The 23,144-nt window shown below is 43.9% G+C and overlaps 1 long non-coding RNA gene across 2 annotated transcripts; it reads right to left on the bottom strand.

Annotated features, from left to right (window-relative positions):
* Positions 1-1,138: 1,138 nt before the first annotated feature.
* On the bottom strand, positions 1,139-14,236 carry LOC134546546 (uncharacterized). 2 transcript variants are annotated; one of them, XR_010079197.1, is made up of 4 exons: positions 12,489-14,236; positions 6,685-11,413; positions 6,024-6,180; positions 1,139-4,798 (listed from the first exon to the last, which is right to left on the bottom strand). It is a non-coding gene; the product is annotated as an uncharacterized LOC134546546 (long non-coding RNA). The 2 variants fall into 2 exon arrangements; XR_010079196.1 differs by lacking the exon at positions 12,489-14,236 and having other exon boundaries at positions 6,685-12,468.
* Positions 14,237-23,144: the final 8,908 nt, after the last annotated feature.

Here is a 23,144-nt window from a genome sequence, read left to right as displayed (position 1 = left end):
GATCTGTTCATATGAGAAGTAAGTGTTCAAAGAATTCCCATAGGATCATATCTCTTTGGAAGGGCAGACCACTTAAAAAGGCCAGATCAGTCATGCAAGTCATGAAGCTGAGGAGTTGCAGGCATTAGCTGCTGTGTAAGCTAAATGCTTTCATATCTGCCACTGGTCCTTTGAAACACTGAGGACAACTCAAGGTCAGGAAGCATAAATTTAGACATCTATATATATGTACTAGATATTAAACCTTCAGTTACAGGCAGTACAGTCAAAGGTAGACTTTCAGCCAATGTAGGCACATAAAGTGATTTATTTGGTCACCCACAAGTCCAACTATAGGATAATCCAAGTTACTCCTTAGGCTTTACTGACTGTATTGGCTGGAGACAAGATTCACACACAAAAGTCCAGCACTGCCTATGTGCTGGGAGGGTGTCCTTCTGGCATCCAGCCATCCCAAAAGGACGTGGGTTTCTCTTATGTTTAAGTGCCAGGCACGTCTCAGACTTCTGAAATTCTTCCAAAGGCACTAACATTTAGGCAACTGAATCAAACCACTGGTTTCCACTGATCCATTGATCTCCATAATCAAAATATAGACAGCAAGCATGTTTATATCTTTACCTACATGTAGGCATGTTAATTAAAAAGCTTCCATCTTGAAGTGAATTCCACTCCAAATATTACCTGGTTTTTTCTGCCCTTGAAAATTTTGTTGGCTAGAAGTCTCATTTTGGAGCTATTGTGTCTTTTATTTTTAGAAGCTCTCATGCTTTGTTTCACTTACCTGAAATATGTCCATCAACAGTTCACATTCTTAAGCCTTAACAGGCTGGCGCAGAACAAATACAAGTGGATGCAGGTAGCTTCGTGTTTAGAGACTGCATTCAAACTTTCCTAACTCTGGCTTACTCATGTTTTGTAAGAAAATCCCTGGAAGGCAGCCCTGTGGCCCTCCTTTGGCATATGGGGACAAAAATTGTACTTATGGAGAGTTATGGGTGACATGGGAATGAATGCGTTTAAGAACATCAGAAAAAACTGTAAAATGAGTTCAAAGGAATGGTCAGCATTAATAACCAAGGACATGTTTGGAAGCAGCCAGACTGGAAAATGCTGAGGGATGAGTTGTTCATTTATATCATGACCAGAAGGCCTCTGCTCCCTCTGCAGGAGGATGGCAACAAGGGTGTCACATGAGCAATGCTTCCTTCCACTGTGCCATGAGGAAGATGAGGATCCCCAAACAGAGGTATCATGGACAACAGAGAGCAACCTTGCCAGAGTTTTATGGAGAACAAAGCTTTTGAGGATGAAATGAGGATCTGACATTCACTGCTCATCATTCAGCATTGGACTCTGGACCAAATTCTGGTCATGATCAGCTTGGGAGTGATTGCTACAGTTCCTTTGTTTTGAAGTTTCTCTCCCAGCCTGCATTCTTTTGTTTTTGCTGGAATGAAACACAAAACAAAACCTGCCTGACATTCAAACTGTTCTGCTGATGACTCACTGACCCACTCCATGGCTTTAAGGTAGCAACTAGCTCACTTGCTATCTTGTGTGTGCCTTCTGGAACAGGGTAATGAGTTACACCTTGCTGATAATGAAAAAGTGAACATGAATGGAGTCGTTCCCAGAGAGTGAATTACTAAATAAATATGCACTAACAAGTGATCCTAAGACAAGAATATGCTTGTGGGAGCACCTGCATTTTCACTGAGGCCAGTCTTGAATAACGCCCTGCCTTACAAAAGGCTGAGAGTCACCGTGACAAAGCACAAATTGCTACCAAGGTTATTAAGGTGATGGTGACTCTTTTCATTCAATAGTATCACAGGGATCAACAAATGATGTGGCACATTCTTCAATTTTGTTTCCTCCTTCTGTTTTTGTCTGTGGCTGCCCCTTCTGCAGGTACAACTCAATCCTGCTTCTCAGTCTCCTTCCACAAACAACTGAGTTAACCAGGCAACTTTGCAGGGCTGGAAGTATTTCAGAGACATTGTCCTAACAACTCCCAGACCCTTAAGTTTATAAGGAACACCACTAACATTCACACATTAGGACAGAACTAGTACAGTAATGTATTCACATTCATTTGCTTGCATTACCATAAATTTCATAGATACAGGCAGGTGTATTGACTTTTCTTGTGCTCAACAAAGAAAAGGCCTGAACAGAAGCATTTGGACTGGGAGCCATGAGGTAGAAAGTAACAGAAAGCATAAACAATCAATCTGAGGAAGCTGTTTCAGTACAGCAACCATCATCAAGAGTTTAGTGGGCCTGAGGACTTTCAGAGAAAATAATTAGGTGGCGATGAAGTGTTTACAATGACTTTTTCAGAGAAGAGAGAATGCTTCTTGGAAAAAGCATCAAAAGCACATTTGAAAATTATGAGGTTGGAAATGGAAGATTCTTAATTTGCATCATAAACTGATCAGAGGTAGGGCTTGACCTCTAAATACTGAAAGGGCTGCTTTAGAAGTTGTTTTATCTGAGCAGTCACAGCACAGAGAGTTGTGGTGACTTCCTGGGAATAATCATTTAATTCCACAAACAGTAAACCTGGTGAAGCCTGGTTTATTTTGAACTCATGTTGTATTTTCTTGCCTGTCCAACACAATATCCTCTCCTAAAGCTCTTTATGACTTTCTCCTCACCCCAGCTGTACTTCTTCAGCATGTTTCTTCTCATAACCTCTAAACACCATATAGGTGACGGGCTCCCTGACAAGGGGCAGGTTCTGTCTCAGCCTGATACCCACGGTGAGCGAGCTGGTGAGCACACACTTCAGCTTTGCCTCATTAAATTTCCTTTCTTATGCAGAGACAGTCTTCAGAAGTCGTGTAGAAAATCCCACTCTTATTCATCTCAGATGGTCATCCTAACTAAAGCAGAAAAAAGAGAAAGGCAGTCTTAGTCCATGATTCATCCTATCCCAAAATAGACATCTAAATCAGGTCATTTGAATCATGGTTAAACATGTCAGCTGGTCTCCACTAACTGTAAGGACAACCGAAGGGATTATCTCAGATGAAGACATTGGTACTACAGAAGTCTAAACTTAGGTGAAATGAATCCTACTCTAATTCTTTTGAGCTCTGTGCCACTTCATGATGGTAAAGAGCGGTGGTTGGTTTAAAAGCTTTAAGAGTGGGACAGATGGATGGACACTGTGATCAGTGAGCCTTCGATCTGAATGCTAGGCTGAAAAATCAAAAAATCTTCCCAAGGAGAAGAGTGAGAAAACAAAAATATATTTGTGAGTATTTTCACAGAGGAAGATGCTACATTTCAACCACTTTTTTGAGCTCCCTCCATCTGCTCAACAGCCCCTGTGTGAGTTGTTAGAGCAAGGCACCTCAATGCTGGTGTCATCACCATGATCCCACCCGATAAAATCAATGCACATTGACAGCAAGTACCAACAAGTTGCCCTCTTACATAAAGGTGAAATTAGTTGACTTACCTTTTTGATTTTTGCAAGCTTTTCCAGGAATTAATGTATATTTTTCTAGTCAGAGATAAAGAAAGAAGGTGATGAAAGAAAGAAGATGAAAGAGAAATCGCGCTAGATATATTGGTTCCAACAACATCTGAATATTTAGTTGTTCTGTATTGCAAAACAGAAAAAACAACCATTAACTAGTAAAGGACCTTGAAACTTCTTTTTCTTGCAATGCCCTCTTTTGAGGACAGCCTGAGTTTCCACATGCCTCTTTCTCCAAACCTGGTGCTAGCCTGCAAAATCCCTACTATGGGCTAGTGTGTAGATGTAGGGGTGCTCCACACTGACTTGGTTTCTCAACACACAAAGTGAATTTTATGCAACTTCATTGTGAAAAGCCACTCTGTGTTGGAGTCCAGGATATCCCTCTGGCCACCCTGAAGGGTTTGGAGACCAGATAGGGGGATTTGGGATCTGTACAAGGGGGTCAGCCAGCCTCACACAGCGCCTAGGAGGACACTGCCTCTGATCCCTGTCCATGGGAGTGAATACTCACATGCAGGAAGAATCACAAGCCAAAAGAATTTAAAATAAGTAGTATTTAGTTTATCATAGAATGTAAATGTAGAAGCTAGGATTTTTAGTATATAGGGCTGAAGAGACAAGATGGAGGAATTGGGGAGTGGCCCCTGTCCCACTTGTTCTTGCTCTCGTCCCCCATCTTTTGCTGAGTTGGATTTTAAGCATTGATTTAGAGTAGAAATGACATGTTAGCATAGGTAGTAGATATTGATAAATACTGTAAATAAAAAGTACGTTTTGGATGGTGGTTGGGTCAAGGGTACCGTACATAAGGTGCGGGGCTCTCTTATCCACCCAGTCCGCCGCGTGTCCTGCTCTGCTGGGGTGTCTTGCAAAGCTGGGAAAGAACTGATAGATAATTAAGAATAAACAATCTTGAAAACGCAGACTGGTGGACTCAGCTTGTCGTCTCTGGCTCCGGCGTGGAACCTTTAAGGCTAGAGAAGCCTGAAAACCTTATTACCTCGGGGAACAGCAACTTTGAGGAGAATCTCAGGGAACAGCAACCCTGAGACTCTGAACACACAGTTGTACAATAAATGCTTGTGACTTACCTTGTGAGTGAAATTCTAGGACAGCTGGGCTGGGGGCACCTCCCAGAATGTCCTACACACCATTTTGCATACTCATCCTAGGTTGCCACAAGCCCATCTCTGCAATTTTTGTGGCTGCCTGGGGAATGCTGCCTGAGGGCTCCTGCTCCTGCCTGCTGCTCCAGCACTTCCATCCTGCTTATGACATGCTGTGGCGTGGGGCTTGGTGCTCCTGTGTGCATCATCCCAGCACAGGGAAGTAAGGATCAGAAAAATTTCACAAAGGCTCACAGAGCTCTGCTGGAGGTGAGTGTCACTGTCCCCAGGTTAACAGCCACCCCCAGGCTCGGCCATCCCACAAAACCTCACCCTGAGAGGAAGCACAAGCTCCCAGAGACCCCCCCTGCATCCTCCTACCTAGTCCCCTGAGAGACAGTTCTCTCCCTCCCCTCCAGCTCTGCCTCCTGTGAGCACACATGTCCACGAGGCTGGATAGAAAACCACATCACAACCCCGAGCCACATTACAGCTGTGGTTTTGGTCCCATTGGCTGAGACTTCCACTGGCTTAATTCCTTTGTTGTTCAGACCAGGCTTGTGCAAACTCAAGGGAGAGGGTAGGCATGAGCAGGAGGAAGGCAGCACTACATCTTTTAGTACCAATTCTGGCAAATGTTAGCTTAAAAATACAATTCCTATCCCTGAACCAACTTCTCAGCAGAGCAATCCTTTTCAGCCTTCTCTCCATGCATATGGAGGGCACATCTGCTTCTGCAACTGGGCCACACAAGCCATACAGCCCACAAAGAGCAGCTGTTGTTAGAACTGGAATGCAAACTGCAAGTGCCAGGACAAGAGGCTCTGAAAGTGTTAGCTTCAGACAAGTCACCAGGTTTGTGAAAAGCTGAACAAAGCAGTCAGCTGCCTGCATTGCATGGGAGCCTCGTGGCAACCCTCAGGACACAGTATATAGAGCTTTTTGTGTTATTCTTTTAATTATGCTTCAATTTAGTAACGACTAAGCAACCTGACAAACTCTTGTTCTCCCCTCTGCAAAAAGCATTAGTAGGTTTGAGCTGTGTCAGAACATGACGTGTGATGCTGCTCATTGACATGCAGGAGACCCAGACAAGGCGCTCTTGCCCCGAGAGGGCTCCTGAACCAGCCTGGCCCTGTGCTGCTGAACTCATGGAACAGGTTGCTGCTGCACAGTGACCTCCTCACAAATACTTGGAGGCTGCCTCCTCTCTCTATGCACCCACCCCCTTCTCCCCGTAACTTTGAAGTGCAATTAAAAAGAAAGTCACCTGAGTTTAATTCCTGAACCTGCTTTTTCTCCTGAAACCCCTCTGCAAGCTGTGCTCTGTGGAGTATCAAAATTCTGTTTACATTTGCATATTCTACTTGAAGCTTTTGGAAACAATTGATAGTGCCAAAGATTAAAATAAACCAACTCACCAGCCAGAAGAGAAAATACTTTTTGCCGTAATTATCCCTTTTTCTGTTTGGGTATGCTTCCTTTGTAAGTTTTGGTGGGAAAATGGCAGAGTTGATGGCAAACTTGATCTGTCAATCCAAATGAGGAATTAAAGTCACTTAGAATAATAGGTGCCACCTGGAAAACAAGCAGAGGACTTAAAAATAATTATGGCTAAATCTACTAATTTTTTGCATTCCAGAACGCTCCCTTTGGTCTCTCCTGAAGATAATACATTACCATTAGGATGAAATATTGGCGTGTTGCTAAAACTTTCCACCTGAGACTGAATTATAAGCTACAGATGCTGAGTCACTGGTCGTTTTTATTAGCTCAGAGAAATAACATGGCATTACTCAAGGATAGAGACCAGCCAAATTTTTCCAGAGATAAGAAATGGATTCATTTTCTCTGAAGAAAGAATATCTTATCTTTCTGGATAAGGAATCTTTCATATGGTGATACATAAACAGAAAACCAAAATGAATTCATAAAAAGGATTCATTCATTTTTTTTCTTACAGAATATTTGATCCTTTTAGGTGATTTCAAATCGAATTATATTGGGTCAGAAATTCTGGACTACCAAGGAATTGGAAACCTGATTTTCATAGCACTGCTGCCACATATTGATGTAACTTACCATGGAAAACATCCATACTGATTATATAACACCATAGTATGGCCAAATAACACCACAAAGAAACACATCCATAAGCTTGACTTGTTTTCAGCTCCAAGAAGCCTAAGACCTAAGCAGAGAGCAGAGATTTTAGGGGATCATGAGAACAACTATTTAGTTCAGATGGAATTGTTCAGGTTGACAGAAGGAGCAGAAAATGTGGTCAGTATTTTCTAAAACGCAGCATTGTATTGGTTTGTTATAAAATAGTAGTGTTAAACTTTCAGAAACAAAGACCCTAGCAATGGGTCACTAATTAATGTACAGCTTGATCCAGGGGAGCTCCTCTATTTGGTCAATGCTTGCTGAAAAGCAATTAAATATTTTTGTGTATTTTTGGCAATTACAATTACTTTTGGTACCATCTCCACAAATAGGAATTGTGTTGCAGTATCTACTTTTAGCTCTCTTAGTATTTCAAAAGGATGAGAATATTTAAAATAAACTACATCCTTAGTGCAGTCAATCAAATATTTCCCCATCAACTAGGACAATTTCTATCTTCTGATTCCTCTCTCAGGATTAATTCTATTTTGGATTCTGCTACTGAGCAGCTCAGTAGGTCTTCAAGAAGTCAGTGTGCAAATGGGACAGCTTGACAAACGCAGAAATCTGAAATGCAGAAACTTGCTTACTTCAAAAGTACAATATGCTACTGAATAGCTGCTATTGTCTTTATTTTACAGTGGGCAAAATTATGTTCTGTTTCTTAAGGAATGATGAAATCAGGACAGAAATGAATATTGTGGAGTTTTCTGATTGGTTCCATATACAAATCTGGCATCAGTGTTTACAGGGAAAAATGTCCAGTAGTTCTCACCTGAAGTTCTTCATTTGACTTTGCAAGACTTCCAACTGAAAATTTTTCACTCTTGGTATCACTAAGAGTGGCCACCATTGGAAAATGTTGACAAAAATAGTTGCCTGAGAACAAGAATTACTGAGAACAAGAAAAGACATAAAATACACCTTCTTTATGGAGGGGTTCATGCAGGGTTGCTGGTCCACAACACGGAACAGAACTCCTTTGGGCTGCCGAGTCCCAGCTGATGCCCACAGGGAGCTGCCGGTACCTGCAGAGATCCCTCAGGGGCTCAGGGGCTGGGATCTGTTACACCCATGCCACGTGTTGGCCCAAGTCCTGACTTGTCCAGACCCAGAACAGCAGCTGTAGAGGCAAACCCTGAGGGAGCTGGGAAAAGGAGACCGCTCTCCCTGGGGTTTACTGGCTGAGAAACTGGACGAGACCAAGGAGAAGGAGTCGGACTGCGGGGGATTTCCTTAGTCCAAAGTTTATTTGAGCCCCAGCACAGGCTTTGAACCAGCCAAACTGCCCCCACAGACCCTGGTCAGGAGGGCTCCTGTCCCTTTTATTCGGGGGAGAAGTGGGAGTAAGGGGTAAGGAACCACCAATGAGGGGAGAGGGAGGAGACAATTTGGGCAGAGGGACATTCAGGTGAGCCAGTGTTCTTCTAGGGGGGGAACTTCCTTTGTTTCTCTCCTATCATTCGATGCCTTCCTCTGGAATTCCCCTGAGGGGGCAAAACCCCTTTCGTTGATGCACATGTCTCTGGGGAGAGGATGTAGAAAGTTCTGGGGGTCTGGGGAAAAGGGAGGACAGACCCAAACCTGGGCCGGGGGCCCAGGGAAAAACCATTAACAGGCATGAACTCTCACATCATAAAACACACCGCAGCAGGTTCAGTCACTGCTGAGAAAAATGACCAGGTGGGAAACATGCTGTTTCCTAGGTTGACAAGACTACAACTGGTACCTTGGGAAGCTCTTTGGTAACTATGCATTTGATGAAGAATTTCCCACTTGGGAAGATGAGGGTTGCACAATATCAAAAACTCCTCAGATTCCAAGGACACAACAAATATGGGTTGGAAGTGCTGAGGGGGCTGTGCTCCTCCAGTCTGTGAAGGTTTATGAACCAAGCAGGGACTGACAAATGTGCCATCCCCACACAGCAACGCTGCAGCTGCTCTGCCTGGGGTAGCCTTAAGCTCTTGAAAAGGCTCCAAGGCAAGGATCAGCACACAGAGCCAATGGATCAGCACAAGATACACATTTATCACAAAGAAATTATGAAAAGCAAATACCAGACAGTTCTGTGTTCAGTTCATCTCAGCTTCTTCTGGAGCTGGGAATAAGCAAGTTTCATTTATCAGCATATAACGTTAAAGGCAATGAGAACACAGATGTCTTAGCATCCTTTTGGCACTGACTCCCTGGGAAGGGCAGCCTGTCTCTGAGTGCAGTTTAAAGGGCTGAGGATGTGTTAAGAATCAAAAGCATCCTCTAATTGCTGAGGAATGCATAAATGACAACATGAGTATTGTATACATAGGAGGCCTCCATTTTCACCTTCCCAATTTTGTGAAACTGTGAGGTTATTCACACACACCACCCAAGCACAAATGGCCCTGTACTGAAAGAAAATTCTTACTGCAAAGTCAATCCCTTTAATGTCATGAAATGACAGAATTAAGCTTGCCTTTAATGTGACATCCTGTTGTGTGCATATTATTATACACTTTGTAAATGATGCAACTGCATCGTGCTTCTTTCAAGAGATCCCTACTTCATTCAGTACACAGGAACAGATGAGATTTCTTAATGAGATTCTAAGCAGGATTTTTATTAGCACTGATCCTCTACACTCTCTTTTGTTTACTGAACTCACTCCCAGTATAGCTCTGAATAGGAAATTAAAAATGTAGTATTTTATGCAATTATTCTCAAAGTTCAACTCAACTGCAGCTGAGTTCTATGACTCAGTAATCCAAGACAGTAAACTAAAAAATGCAGATTAAGCAAGCTGTGAAAAATGTCATTTTCATGTCTTGTGTCCCCAGGCTGTGTGAGACGGCTATGTCCAGCTGCATTTACTGTGGTACTCATTGAAAGTTCTCCACTCAACCCTAAAAGCTGATATTTCAGAAAGCAGCATATTTCAGCTCAACCCCAGAAAATACACATTTTTTACTCTCACTGGGCACAGTTAGACCAATGTCCTCAGGCTGACTGACTGACTGTAGGATATGTTTGCACAGTACAGACTACAAAGAATACCTGAAGGTATCATAGGGAAATACAAAGTTGAAAGCTTGAAATTCCCTCTGATCTATGCCAGGACAGACCACTGTATTCAATTCCTACATGCTCCTTTCTTCAAAGCAAATGTGTCCACCCGAGGGACATATTTTTCCTTGAGTTTTGGTTGTTAATCTGTCCACTTGAAGGTAGACAATTCCTCCAGTTTTCCAGAAGACAAAACATGACGGATGCATTTGTGCAACCAGAAGCACTGGGCTGGGAGCTGCCTGTAAAGCCGTGGCAATTGCAACATGAGAACCTTGACCTTCAGGCTGCCAAGAGGTCCAATATGCTATGCCAAAGAAAAAAAAGCAGCACAAATAGCCCATTTGTTAAAAAAGAAGTGGAAACCATAATCCATTTAAAGGTTTCAGAGGAGAATACATGAAGGAAAGTACAGCAAGTACATTCTTTGTAGGTTAACTCTTTCACCCATGACTTCTCAACACACCAGCTCCAGGGGAACTTTCAAGAAAGATGCAGGTTTTCACATGTAGATGCCCTCTTGAGTGCCTGGCATATCCCACCCAGCCTCCAGCCACCAAGGCAGAGAGCAAGGAGGTTCAGTAAGTCCTGTGTTGTATCTTCAGTCCTGTGTGGATGTCCTGGCCACCCTCTGCAGTTCATGTCCAGGCATGTGCCTTGCTCCCCAACATGCACGGCTGTCCATGTTTTAGCATGCATTGCCCTTGTGCTGCCATGCAACTGATGCTCCCACGTTCTGGCATTGCAGCTGCCCAGCCAAAGCAGGGTGCCAGAGGCAACTGTGAGTCATTGCTATGTTCACCTCAAGACACCGTTGCGTGAGGAAGGCAGGTTCTTGCTGTGTTTGTTTATAACAGGGCTGAAGCTGTACTTCCCACAGAGCTTAAAAAGTGAAAAAGCCTCAGATGACATTTGAAGGGAGGATAGCTTGGGAGGTGCCTTTTCTTTTAAACTAACCTCAGCAGAAGAATGAGGATATAATCAGGTAAGTATCGAAATGAATGATGTATTCACACATCAGATAACTGGCCCAGTTTTAAAAGAATATCATACTTTATTATTTTAGATTGAAAAACAGGACGGTTCAAAACTTAAGGGATTAAAACTACCCCCACTGCAGCCAATAGAAATATTGTCTTTCACTTCAACAAAACCAAAAAATGTCTTCAGTTAATCTGGAAAAAACTTTGAAATGCTGGAGTGATTACTGGTTGCTGCCAACCATTAACTTTCCTCCTTTTCCTCGAACTGAATTATGCCAAATCTTTCATGGGCAGTACATTTCATTGCCATTTACTTACTTGCTGTCTTGCTTTTCTACAGATTTTTGAGAGGAAGATGGAAAGCTGATCTGTTTCCAGAACTTATGATAGGGGAAAAAACCAGCTAAAAATTAGGGAGAAAAAAAAAAAAAGGAGAAAGAAAGCCTACCTTAGTCCCATGGAGCTGGCAAGAGAGGTTGGTATCTCCTGGACAGAGCTGAGGGGCAAGCTTACAAAATATGCCACTACTATTGACCACTCTCCCTTAGAGCAAGGCCTTGTTGCTGCTGTCTCACTGATCTGTCATATTGCAGTCCCTGCTTTATCCACTTATACCCACACTGTGAAAGACAAAATCATAATGACAAACAAAGATAACATGTATATGCAGGATGATGCTGGACTGTGCATGAATAAAATTTGGCTGTTTGTTATTCAGGAGTAGTGGCACTTTACCACAAACAACAGTAACCAGATTTCCATTGCTATAAAGCTCTTGATTAGTTTTTCTCCTCTTCCTTTCCCCAGACCCAGATCCAGTCACATCCTTTGCATTAGCTTTGTGCTCATCAGTACATTCATGCTTTGAGTCAACTCCACATGCTATCACCAACGATTCACCTTTTTTTCAGTTTAATATTCTTCTCAGTTCCAGTAATTAGAATTGGGTTGGTGCAGGGTCAGAAAACACAAGCCAGTGCATGTAAGGGGAGGTAGGCCAAGGCAGAAGGAGGCCAGGGAGAAGGGCACACAACCTCTTTATGTGGAAACATGCTGTTAGACAATGTCATGCCCAAACGTGTAACTTTACCTGTGCAGCTTTGCTGCAGACACTTTGTTATGTGTCCTGCAGGCTTCTAATTTCTTCTAATAGCCATCTGCAGCCTGACAGTAATTATATCACCTGGCTCAAAGGCTGAGCAATAATGTCATAGGGTGAACATAAAGACCCCAAGCTACCTTTTCAATATGTTTAGAGGCCTAAAATGTTGAGTAGTGTTTACTGAGATGTTTCCAAAGGATTTACCCATCCCTTGAGAGCTGCACATGTCTATTTAGTTGTAGCAACCTTGTCTTTGAGAATCTATCCCTTACCTCTCAACAATGGACCTCCTGAGTCATTTAGGACCCCACCTTTCTTTCTGCAACAAAGGCTGAGAAGCAAGTGTGGTAACACCATCAAAGACCCTGCGGCCCATGATCCAGAGCTACTTCCAGCAGTGGTGTTTATGCAGCGTGTGGAAGCAGCAGTGGGACAGCAGCTGGGAGCTGTTCCCTCACATAACTCAGTTTCCCACTGGGAAAAAGCAGATCTATTCAGCTTATATTCCACTCATTTCTCAGTACCTGAAGCTCCATCCAGAAATACAAGTTGCCAAAGAAAGATAAAAATGGAATGTAAAATTATTCAAATACCTGAACTATTCAGTGGAAGGCCAACGTCATCTTTCTTGATATAGCTGGTCTATTTGCAAATTGGTGGTTCAGCCTCACTAGTATTTGCTGAGCTGGCTTACAGCGTGTTTTACTTGAGATGCCTGGAATATGTTTAGGTTTATTAATAAATTCAATCTTCTCTCACATGTAGTAATACACAGGTTTCTACTTGGGATTTTGAACAACCCTTTCATGATAAAGTTAAAGCCTTTTTCTTGGTGGCGTGCCACAGAATTACAGAGTTCTTATGAAAAAGAAGATTAAAGCAGACTAGAGTCATGAGAAATTTGAAAATAACAAAGGTTTCTCAGGGGGTGATCATATGACCATAACCTGCACACATACACTAAAAGGGAGGTTATAATCAGCATTAGACTGAATTATTTAAGCACGAATCTTTTGACTGGATCTGCTGTTCTTCCTCCTTGCTCTACTGCTGTATGCCCCCAGCAGCCTGCACTGAGGGAACCTTGCAGCCTTCTCTGCCTCTTTGTACCAGGCATGGCTCTGTGCAGGGCACAAACCCAACAGTGCTGCCTTGGTGCTGCTACCCAACAGCCGTGGCTTTGGAAAGAACCAGCTGGCAACAGCTAATCCAACAGGCAAAACCTGGGAATCCTGGTGTCAGCGCCACGGAGCGTGGGAGAGCTGCAGGTTTGGCAGGCAGATGGCTGCTCTTTTACACAACTGTGCAAAGTACAGTTCTTGTGATAAAACATTACAGTTCATGACAAGTTATTTGGGGCAAGGGTTACATTTCCCTGAGTCTTATCTTGGTGCCTGATGCATTCTTTGGCAGAAATGGGAATTTGGACAAAGATTAAAGAAGTTACGGATGTGAACAACTGGGTTACCACATGGAGGCTGTATTGCTGTTACTGGCGGTATTAGGAGGGGTTAGAAATGTGAGGCATATAATCATTTACAGGCATAGGAGAGAAACCAGGCAGTTATTTTCTATAAACCTCAAATACTAGAACAATGGAGCCTTGGGGAATTTGGTAATGTGAAGCCTGGTTTGGGTTCCAACTCTTACTTCACCTGCTCAGGTTTAACTATTTCTTCATACTTCAAGTAAAAATCTTCCTGACTGCATATATATATTATTATGCATATATCTATTGGAGAGCTTGAGCTGAAACAGGGAATATAAGCAACTGAAACATGAACCTTGTGCAAAGCAAGGTTAGAAATACATACTCAATATATGAATGTGTATCACTATTTTAAAAGCTTTTTACATATATTTCTTGTATCAGCTGGTGACTGGCCAGGAGAATATGGTTTGTCAGCCCTTCCAAGGCAACAAGTCTAAGAGGCGGTGAGAACACAGTACACACTTCATCTACCTGCTCCTCTACCTTCTGCACAGGGAAATAAGTAGATGACCATCCATCTCTGAGCCTGATATCAAGGGTTTACCAGGAAACATACAGCTCAGACCAACACATCCCTCAGCAGTCCTGACCTTTGCAGCATTCCACTTCGACCCAGTGCTCTCCCCTCCATGTCTCAGTCACTGCTGTTTCTGTATTAAATGCCTTTCAAGGTTGCAGCCCACCAATTATGCTGCTCCCTGAGTGCTACCATGGGGCAGGAATTCCACTAACCAGTTCCTGGCTCCTGTTAGCTACATAGATGAAAGCAATCAGATGAGAGAGAGCAGGACAAGCACCATATCTAACAAAGCATTGCCCAGTTCACTGCCTGGGGGTCCCTGCTGGAAGGGGGGAGGGCACAGCAGTGGGGCACAGCATGGAGGCAAGCTGTGTACCTGCCTGCAAAGCCCTCTGCAACCCACAAGCTGCCTCTCTTGCAGGCAGGCTTGTCACTCTCCACTGCCAGCATGCCTGGCAGGCTGTCACTACTGTCCCTTATGCAGTAATTCCATGGCAGGCCTTATGGGAAAATGAGGGTCTTAGTCAAAGAGAACTGCATCAACCCTTAGAGCTGGGGGCCTAAAGGTAAGGTAAGCAGTAATGATTTTGGGTATTTAAATTAAGCCTTCTGTATCCCTCACAAAGCAGCCTGACATCTCTGCTCCTCAGCTTGTCTACCTGTACACAACACCACTTCTTATAGCACTTATAGCAGTGCTATAAATAACAGCAACATATTACAAAGTGCTGTAACTCTAAGTACTAGGCTAACTTTTAAATTCTACCAATTAGTCCATCCAAAGAAATTTCACAAGATGTATTTTCAATATCATGTTTGATTTGAAATGAAGTCTCCAAAACACTTGTAACTTCCCTCTGGAAGAGAGACCTTGAGAAATAATGATCTGGTGGAAACACCTAGGAGGTATGAATGGTGTTAACAGAAACCTTCAAAGAGTATGTCATAGCAAATACTGAGTTTCTCTCTAAATGCTCTCTTTTGCCAAGGTTTCATCTTACTGTTTTGACTTGGCATTCATCTGTCTAAATTCTTTAAAAAATCACCAACTAACCAATTTCATTCATAGAGACAAGGGGAATGCATTTCCAATATTTTTCAAGTTTTCAATAGAACTTAATACTCAATATATAATCAAATATACAACATGAAGTAGAAGAAATGAAAATACTTTGTAATTAAAGATTTGGAGATATGGCCCTTTAAAATACAAGAAGATTATTCCCATTTGGTTCACTGACCAAAAGCCTACATGACGAGCAGTGTTGTAAAAATATTGACTACTCCCATCAGGAACTGTAATTTGTACTGCAATAACAATATTGAAAGATGAAAGGAGACAGAACTGCAACACACAAGCTGCCAGGCAATGAACAAATACATGAAGGGGAGGAAAAACAGGTCCTGTCTTGGGAAATTTGTGCTATTTCCAGATTTGCAGATTTAATACTGTGGCAGTTTAGTATCTTGAGCTGGTCCTCACCTGAAGGAATGCGAGTATGGAAGAATCAAAGCTTGTGGCTCTAGGCTGCTGCCTGGCAGAGGAAAAGCCTCCAAGTGAGACCACTGAGCCCAGGCCCACCCCAAGGCAGGAGCACACGACAGTGCAACAGCCCCTCTGCCTTGCAGGGGCCTGGGGGGTACCTGGGAGTGCAGCTCACTGGGACTGCTTTTATTTCCCAGCCTGCAAAAAACTGATGCCTGAAAACTGATATTAAAATAGATATTAAAGCTGCTACTAATGCATCTTACTTAGGAATTCTACTATTTTTTTCACTAAGTATCAGTACTTTATTCTTAGCTGCTAAAGTTTATGTAAAAAATATGCTACAGCTTGAGTGTGGCAAGAAAGATGAGACAGTTACTAAAGAGAAAAATATAAATTATTTATTCTGCTTTTTACCTAACTTTTGAATGCTCCAACCAACATTCAACTAATATTTGTGGGTTTGTGGATTCTTTTCAGCAGATGTTGATGATGGAATTAGGACTTTTTAGTGTATTGTCCTTCAAGAGGATACATGTGTGCAAAAAAGGTGCACACACCTACACTCCTGCCTGTGGTGGGAGTTCAAGTAACCAAGGAACTCAGTTGCTTTGTTAAGATGCACACTCTGAATTTAGGCTTTTGTAAAGCTTAATCATCAACAGAGTCTTTGGAAGGACTTTGCACTCAGCCACTATTTTTCTTATGTCTAAAGAAGAATTTCACTGCTTCTGATACTCACAATGAATGAAGTGATGCATTAAAGACAACAACTCAGCATGCAGAGAGGAGAAGGTAGCCTTCAGCTTGGCTATTGAGCACCTGGCATTCTTTTATTTTATATTACACAGTTATCTATTAAGGAAAAAAACCCCACAGGTCAGCCTATGGAAAAGAATATAAAGAGAATCCTATAATAAAGGGTCTCCATCTTAGAAGACGCTGGAAAGAAAATAAATTGGAAATTAATTTGGAAGGTCTTGCTTTCTTTGGAATACTTTGTATCTTGTGGACATCATCAAAGACCCTCTTTAGGACTTGGACACTGAGAGCTGAATTTGTAGGAGAGTGCACTTCCAAGGCAACAGGTGGTGGCAGAGAAAAAAGTGAACAGGATGCAGTGGGCATCAGTGGGCATGCCAGAGCACTCTGAGAGGGAGCAGCTCAGCAATGTGCACACAGAATATTCACACACTACAACTGCTATTACTGCCAGCAGCATTCATGGCATGATTAGATATGCCAAGTCAGTCAGAGCACCATAATCATGTCCTGTCCACAGACACAGCAAAAGAAAATGTGGGCTACTCAAAATGAGAAATTCAAGTTCCTTGCAAAAGGAGCATGCTAATACAGACCAAAGTGGAGAAACAATGTGATTATATTCACTTTTTAAATAAATGCATGAAACTTTATAGACTGAAATGCACAACTCATCCTTACTAAAGTAAAAAAACTCCAACCCTCAAAACCAATGGTTATCAATAAAAATTCACCAAAAAGCATCATAGAAATGTACTACTTAAGAGTTATGACATACCTTAATGCTACTATAGTCATTTCTACATCAGGCAACAACAAGAAAAAGAAATTTAAAGCACTACTGACAAGCCACAACACTGTCTCTCGTACACTAATTGAGAAGTTGGCTTCGAGAGGAAGCATTATTAGTCAGACCAGAAAAAGTCCCCATTAGTCATATCCCTTAATGCACAGCAGGAGGACTTTAACTGGAAGATACATCAGAAGATCCTTCACTTGAATGTCTTCAGTGTCTTGACTTCCTTCTCCCCCTGGACAGATCATTTAATCCACGTTGCTAGTCAGCAAGACTTTCTGCATCAAGAAATAATTGACCAAACACAGATCTCTCTAGTGCCTCAGGAAATGTCTGGAGGCCTCCTCACTCAAAAGGAGGCAGTTATTGCATCTGCTGCTCACCTGAGTCAATTATACCGGACACAAGGGCATATCATAAATTATAGACCTGGAAGCATAAACACTTGATTTAAAAAAAAGAAGAAAAAAAAGGTTTTTTTCTACCAAACATAGCATTTCAAAACTTTAGAAGCGGATTGTTTCATTTGAAGTCTTCTCATTTTACTCTGAGAAAAACACAACATGCAGTTCAACAATCACCTTGAACAAAGCTGCTTTAAGATTTTTTTTGCAGATGATTCATGAAGTAAAACATATCTTTCTTTCTTCCTTCTAATAACAGCCTCATCACAAGATGTTTGCTCATTACTTATTACTTTTAATGACAGCCAGTAAAGAAAGGATTCTGTAGGAGCGGCCTCACCAATGAGTCTACACATCTTTCATCTCTCCCAGCGGGTATATTCTCAAAGAGCCAAGCTACTCTATTTAGATTTAATGGCAGCTGATTTGAATAGCTTTGCAGCTATACAAAACAGAAAGTGAGTTATACTCTGTGGAGAAAGACAGGAGCATGTCAAACAGCTCCTTGCTGTGCAGGTTGCAAGTCACATATTCTCATACATCAGCCTTTTCCCTCAATGATTTCCTTTGGACTGTTCAGAAAATTAGTTAAGCCTTAGGGCTGGGAATATGGCTACAGAGTAAACTAATAACATCATCCAAAGCACTGCCTGCATGTTCAGATAAGCTTTTTTCATATTAAGTGTATTGAAAGTAATTATACGTGATACTCAGTGTACTGGAAATAATTATACAACATTAAGCATGTGGGCAGATATTATAAAATGATGGTTTGTCTCGAAGTCGTATTTTAGGTGATGTGCAAATGAACATTTCTGCATGTGATGCTGTCAACTTTGGAATGGCTATGGATCACCCCACACTGCCAGAACACATACATTAGAACTACAGGGGAAAAAGCTTCAGCTGAAGGTGGCGAACAAACATAAACAAAGCTGGCTTGAGACACTTATGCTAGAGATTGCAGTGTGAGAAAAGAGTTTACATCTTTATCAGTTTTACTGTTGCAAAAGGAAAATCCCTTGATTTCCTGTTATAAGCAATGTATTAGCTCTATAGTTGATGAGACTAAGCACACTAAGGACTGGAAATAGAGCAGATACTGCTGGCACTTAAATAATACGAAAATGAGCTGAGTTTAAATACTGAAAAAGACAAGACACTGAAAATGTGCTCTTGGATTTCAGGTCAAAGAGTAGCATTAGTGGTCAGCTGAAGAGTACAGACTGTATAACAGCAGCCTGCAATATAATAAAACTGATCTTAATTTCAAAATTTTGTGAATGTTGCTGTAAGTGTTTACAGTGCATTATACACCAGCACACTCAAAGCAGCTACCAAATACTCAGTGCTTCCAGAAAGTGTCTCAGTAACACAGGACTCTTGCTGTCAGCCAAGTGAACTGAGAGCATGGACCCTAAACAGCATAGACAGGTTGGCTCAGATTCACAAGATGATAATATTAACTTTGATTTGCTACAACAAGGTTTGCTCCTGACCCAGGCTCACTGCTCCAAGAGCCAGAAAGGGGCTAACACAGCTGCTGGCTAGGACTGCTGGGACTTCTCAGGTGCATCAGCTCTAACTCAACAGCTGTGGAAAAGCTGAGGCTGGATGGCAGCATGATGGCACCAACATGGAATCTTGATATTTTTGTGCAATTGCCCTCAAACATGCAAGGCTTTGTCCCCTTAGATCTGAAATAAAGTACAGCTTGGCTTTCACTTGAGATATGCGTCATCAGACTGCCATTGCCAAGAGTGAGACTTTTGGCTTTTTGATGTTTCAAAAATAAAAAAGGCTGTGGGATTTTTTACTTTGAAGAAAAGATTGTTTTCTTGTCCCCCAAACTAAGTCAACCAGCCATCTCCAGATCTACTATAGTACCAACAACAGCACTGCTTTCAAGCAGGCTAGCCTGTACAATTTCAACCAAAACCATGAGGTTTTTTAAAAAAGAACCATGAGCTCCTAAAAAACAGCTCACTATAAATTTTTTGTACAATTGTTCTGTCAGTGCTGCCCTTTGTGTAGAAACTTACGAGCTTATTCTATCTGTTAGGCACCTCATATCCTGGAATAAAGACAATTAAGCTGTTCTTGTAGGTATAGTCATTCAGGTAATGAAATATCTAATAATACGCTTCATCCATTAGTGGTCTATATCACAATTTAAATACCTTACTAATTCCCAAAGCATTGGTTTATCACATACCAGCCCTGCTTGTCCCTGTGGCCTATGATGAGCTTGGTGGATGTAACAATGAGGGTTGTCGCGGTGCCGTCACCGAAGCCCCTCGGCTTCGCCCCGAGCTAGCCCAGGCACCGGAGCAAGCGTGATCTTGGGCTGCTCCTCAGTACTCTATGAGGAGTCAGCTTTCGTGGATTCTTTTTCCCTGAGGGAAGCCTCACGATGATAAAAGGTATCAGGGATGCCCATAAACGAGAAGGCCTGAACTAGGTGTTGGATGACGTGAGAGGCCTTCTCCCCTGCGTGAGCGGAGGCGTAGACCAGACCAGAAAAGGTATCAACTGACACATGCACATACCGGAGTCGACCGAACGCCGCCACGTGGGTGACGTCGGTCTGCCAGATCTCACAGCTTCCCAGACCTCTGGGATTGACCCCGGCGTGCATGGTCGGCACAGAGTGGGACTGGCAAGACGGGCATGAAGCCACAATTGCCCTGGCCTGCTGCCGGGTGATGCGGAAGCGGCGGACCAGAGCTGGAGCATTCTGATGAAAAAGGGCATGGCTGAGCTGCGCCTGCTGAAAGACGTCAGGCAGGGGGGACTTTGTCACAGGGGCAGCAAGAGCATCTGCTCTCCTGTTACCCTCTGCAACAAACCCCGGCAGATCAGTGTGGGACCTTGTGTGCATGACGTAAAAGGGATGCTCTCGGTGGGACACAAGCTTTATCAGCTTCGAGAGCTGCGCGTAAAGCGCGTTGTTGGAGACCTGCTGTAGTACGGCCTGATCGGCTCTGGAAACTACCCCCGCTACGTACGCGGAGTCGGTAACAATGTTTAAAGGTCCGGGAAACCTCTCTAATGCCCTGACGACTGCGGCCAACTCAGCAACTTGAGGCGAGCCCTCAACTATCTCAACATCACTGTCCCACTGCTGAGTTTCGGGATCCTCCCAAGTCATTACTGACTTGTGAGAAGCCCCGGACGCGTCGGTAAAAACGGTCAGAGCTTGGAGTGGTTTCTGACTTCGGACTCCCTTTAGTGCCAATTTGAAATCTAGGTCCGCATTAAACAATTTGTGGGCCGGCCGATGAATTGAAATTTGGCCCGTAAAAGAATCCAGAGCAAATTGCAATGCTTCGTTATTTTGAAGCAGAGTCTCCAGCATGGGTTTTGTAATCTGGCCCGACGACAATTTGAGGGGAAGGTGGATGCACTCAAAGTCCACACCGGCCAATTCGCAAATGCGCGTTCGCGCTTTGCGAATCAGCTCAGCCATGATCTCCTGTGGCTTTGTCAGTCTTTTGGGCCGGTGGTGGCTGAGGAAGACCCACTCTATTATGAGAAGTGGATCTCGTCTGCCATGGCCCGTGCCGTCTTGATGTGTGTGTGATGTTACCTGTGAGTCCCACTGAAAAATGACCCCACAGAGATGTGGCAACTTACCCATCACGACAAATCGGAAGGGTAAGCTGGGGTCGCACCTGTGCGCTTGGCGTGATGACAACGCCTGTTGAACCTTTTCCAATGCTGCCTTGGCCTCCGCGGTAAGAACCCTGGGAGAACATAGCTCCTCTCCCCCTTTCAATAAATTGAAAAGGGGCGCCAGGTCCTCTGTAGAGAGACCCAGCCAGGGCCTTACCCAGTTCAATTCACCACAGAGACGATGGGCGTCCGCAAGGGTCCGAACCGATGTCCGGATGGCCAATTTTTGCGGAACAATGGTCCGCCGTCCAATTTCGAGCCCTAGGTACTTCCAGGGTGGCATCCGCTGAATCTTCTCAGCTTGCAGCTCGAACCCTGCAGCAACTAACACACCTGTTACACGGGTGAGTACCATATCCAGTTCATTGTCTGTTGGGGCGCAAACGAGGATATCATCCATATAGTGATGGATGATAGCCTCCCCCGCGGCTGCGCGCACAGGTTGCAGCAAGGAAGCGATGTACAATTGGCACATCACTGGAGGGTCCTTCCTCAAGGAATGAAGAACTCATCCTCAAGGAATGAAGAAATCAACTGCACTCTCTACGCGCCACAAAACCTCTCGGCGCGCGACGGGCTCACACGTCCCCGAAAAAACCACTCTGCGCCCCCCCCTCCGGGCGCTTCCCCGAGAGCGGACGGGAGCAAACCAACAAAACAAACACGAACTAAAAGAACCAAAAACTGCCTGGGCACGACCAATCCCGAGGGCAAGGCCCCAACCGTCCCCCCCTCGGTCCCGCACGGACTTCTACCTTCGGAACCTCCCCCCGTGGCCCAGGGAGAGGGTCCTGACGCGTGCCCCCGACAGTGGGTGCTTACCAGCAGCCTTGGGGTGACTCTCTGCCTCGGGAGACTCCACGGAGAGTGCTGTCCGCGAAGCTACCTCCCGGATCTGTGCGGAGCGCTCCTCCGAGGAGGCTGCTCGACGCACAGCGGTGGGACCGCCCTGGATCTGCGCTTCAAGGTCCTGCGCCTGGTGCAGGCACCTCCGATCCGTCCGGGGGCCACAAAGAAGGAAGACCCAAGCCTCCACGGAGACTTGAGGCTTCACTTCAGGGCCCCACGTTGGGCGCCAGCCACTTGTCGCGGTGCCGTCACCGAAGCCCCTCGGCTTCGCCCCGAGCTAGCCCAGGCACCGGAGCAAGCGTGATCTTGGGCTGCTCCTCAGTACTCTATGAGGAGTCAGCTTTCGTGGATTCTTTTTCCCTGAGGGAAGCCTCACGATGATAAAAGGTATCAGGCGACAGGGCAGAGAGGAAGAAAGGAGGATCCAGCCAGCCGGACAGTTAAACAGTAACTTTAATCCCAGTGAACACTGTCAGGGCCAGGCGGAGCTGGACCCAGAACAAAGAAATACACCAGCTTATAAGGTCTCGGGGAAGGGGAGGAGAAATGGGAGTTCCTCTTTGTGGCAACCAATGGAAACTTGACACCTGGGAGATAAGGGGAGGGGTTGCAAGCCTTGAACCAATTAGGGGATAGGGGAGGGATAACACAGTGGCGGGAAAAGGGGAAAAGGCAACATGTAACAAAAGTGAGCTAAAAATAGGGGCTTGTAGGGAGGATGTAGCAACTTATGAATTTCAATTAGGGGGGTTACACAGCAGCATACAGAACATATAACAGCATTGGACCCACCAATCCTTTTTCTTTTCACATATCTGAATCTTTTCCACTTGGTAAACCACCCACATGTCCTTCAACTTTACCCTATCTCAAAACTCTCTCTTTATTGTCCTTCTTCCAGCTCCCTCTCTCACTTCCTTGAGTCTCTCTTTAAATCTTCTCCCTCGTCTGTCCTTCTTTTTCCTGACACAGTCCTTCGAAGCACTTTCTTTCACCTGCTTATACTGTCCTGCCTCCTCTGGAGGGTCTAACTGGGGTTTAACATATAACAATGGGGAAAGTCCAACTGTCCACACCACCACATCTCCCCCTTTTTTATTTGTTTGTGTTCATTTGAAGTCTCACATCAAATGTCCAAATTGAGGGGGGTCTACTAAATACTCAGAGTTGGGGTAGCTCTCAGCAAACCATCTTTGCTGTGTTGGCCATTCTCGCTGTGGGAGACTCTGCACATCATCGGTTGCAACCTCGAGTTGCTCTGCCGC

Source organism: Prinia subflava, chromosome 2 (genome assembly GCF_021018805.1).
Source record: "Prinia subflava isolate CZ2003 ecotype Zambia chromosome 2, Cam_Psub_1.2, whole genome shotgun sequence".
NCBI classification, from domain to species: Eukaryota; Metazoa; Chordata; class Aves; order Passeriformes; family Cisticolidae; genus Prinia; species Prinia subflava.
Note: the sequence above shows the minus strand (reverse complement) of the source record. Positions and strands in the feature narration are given on the sequence as shown.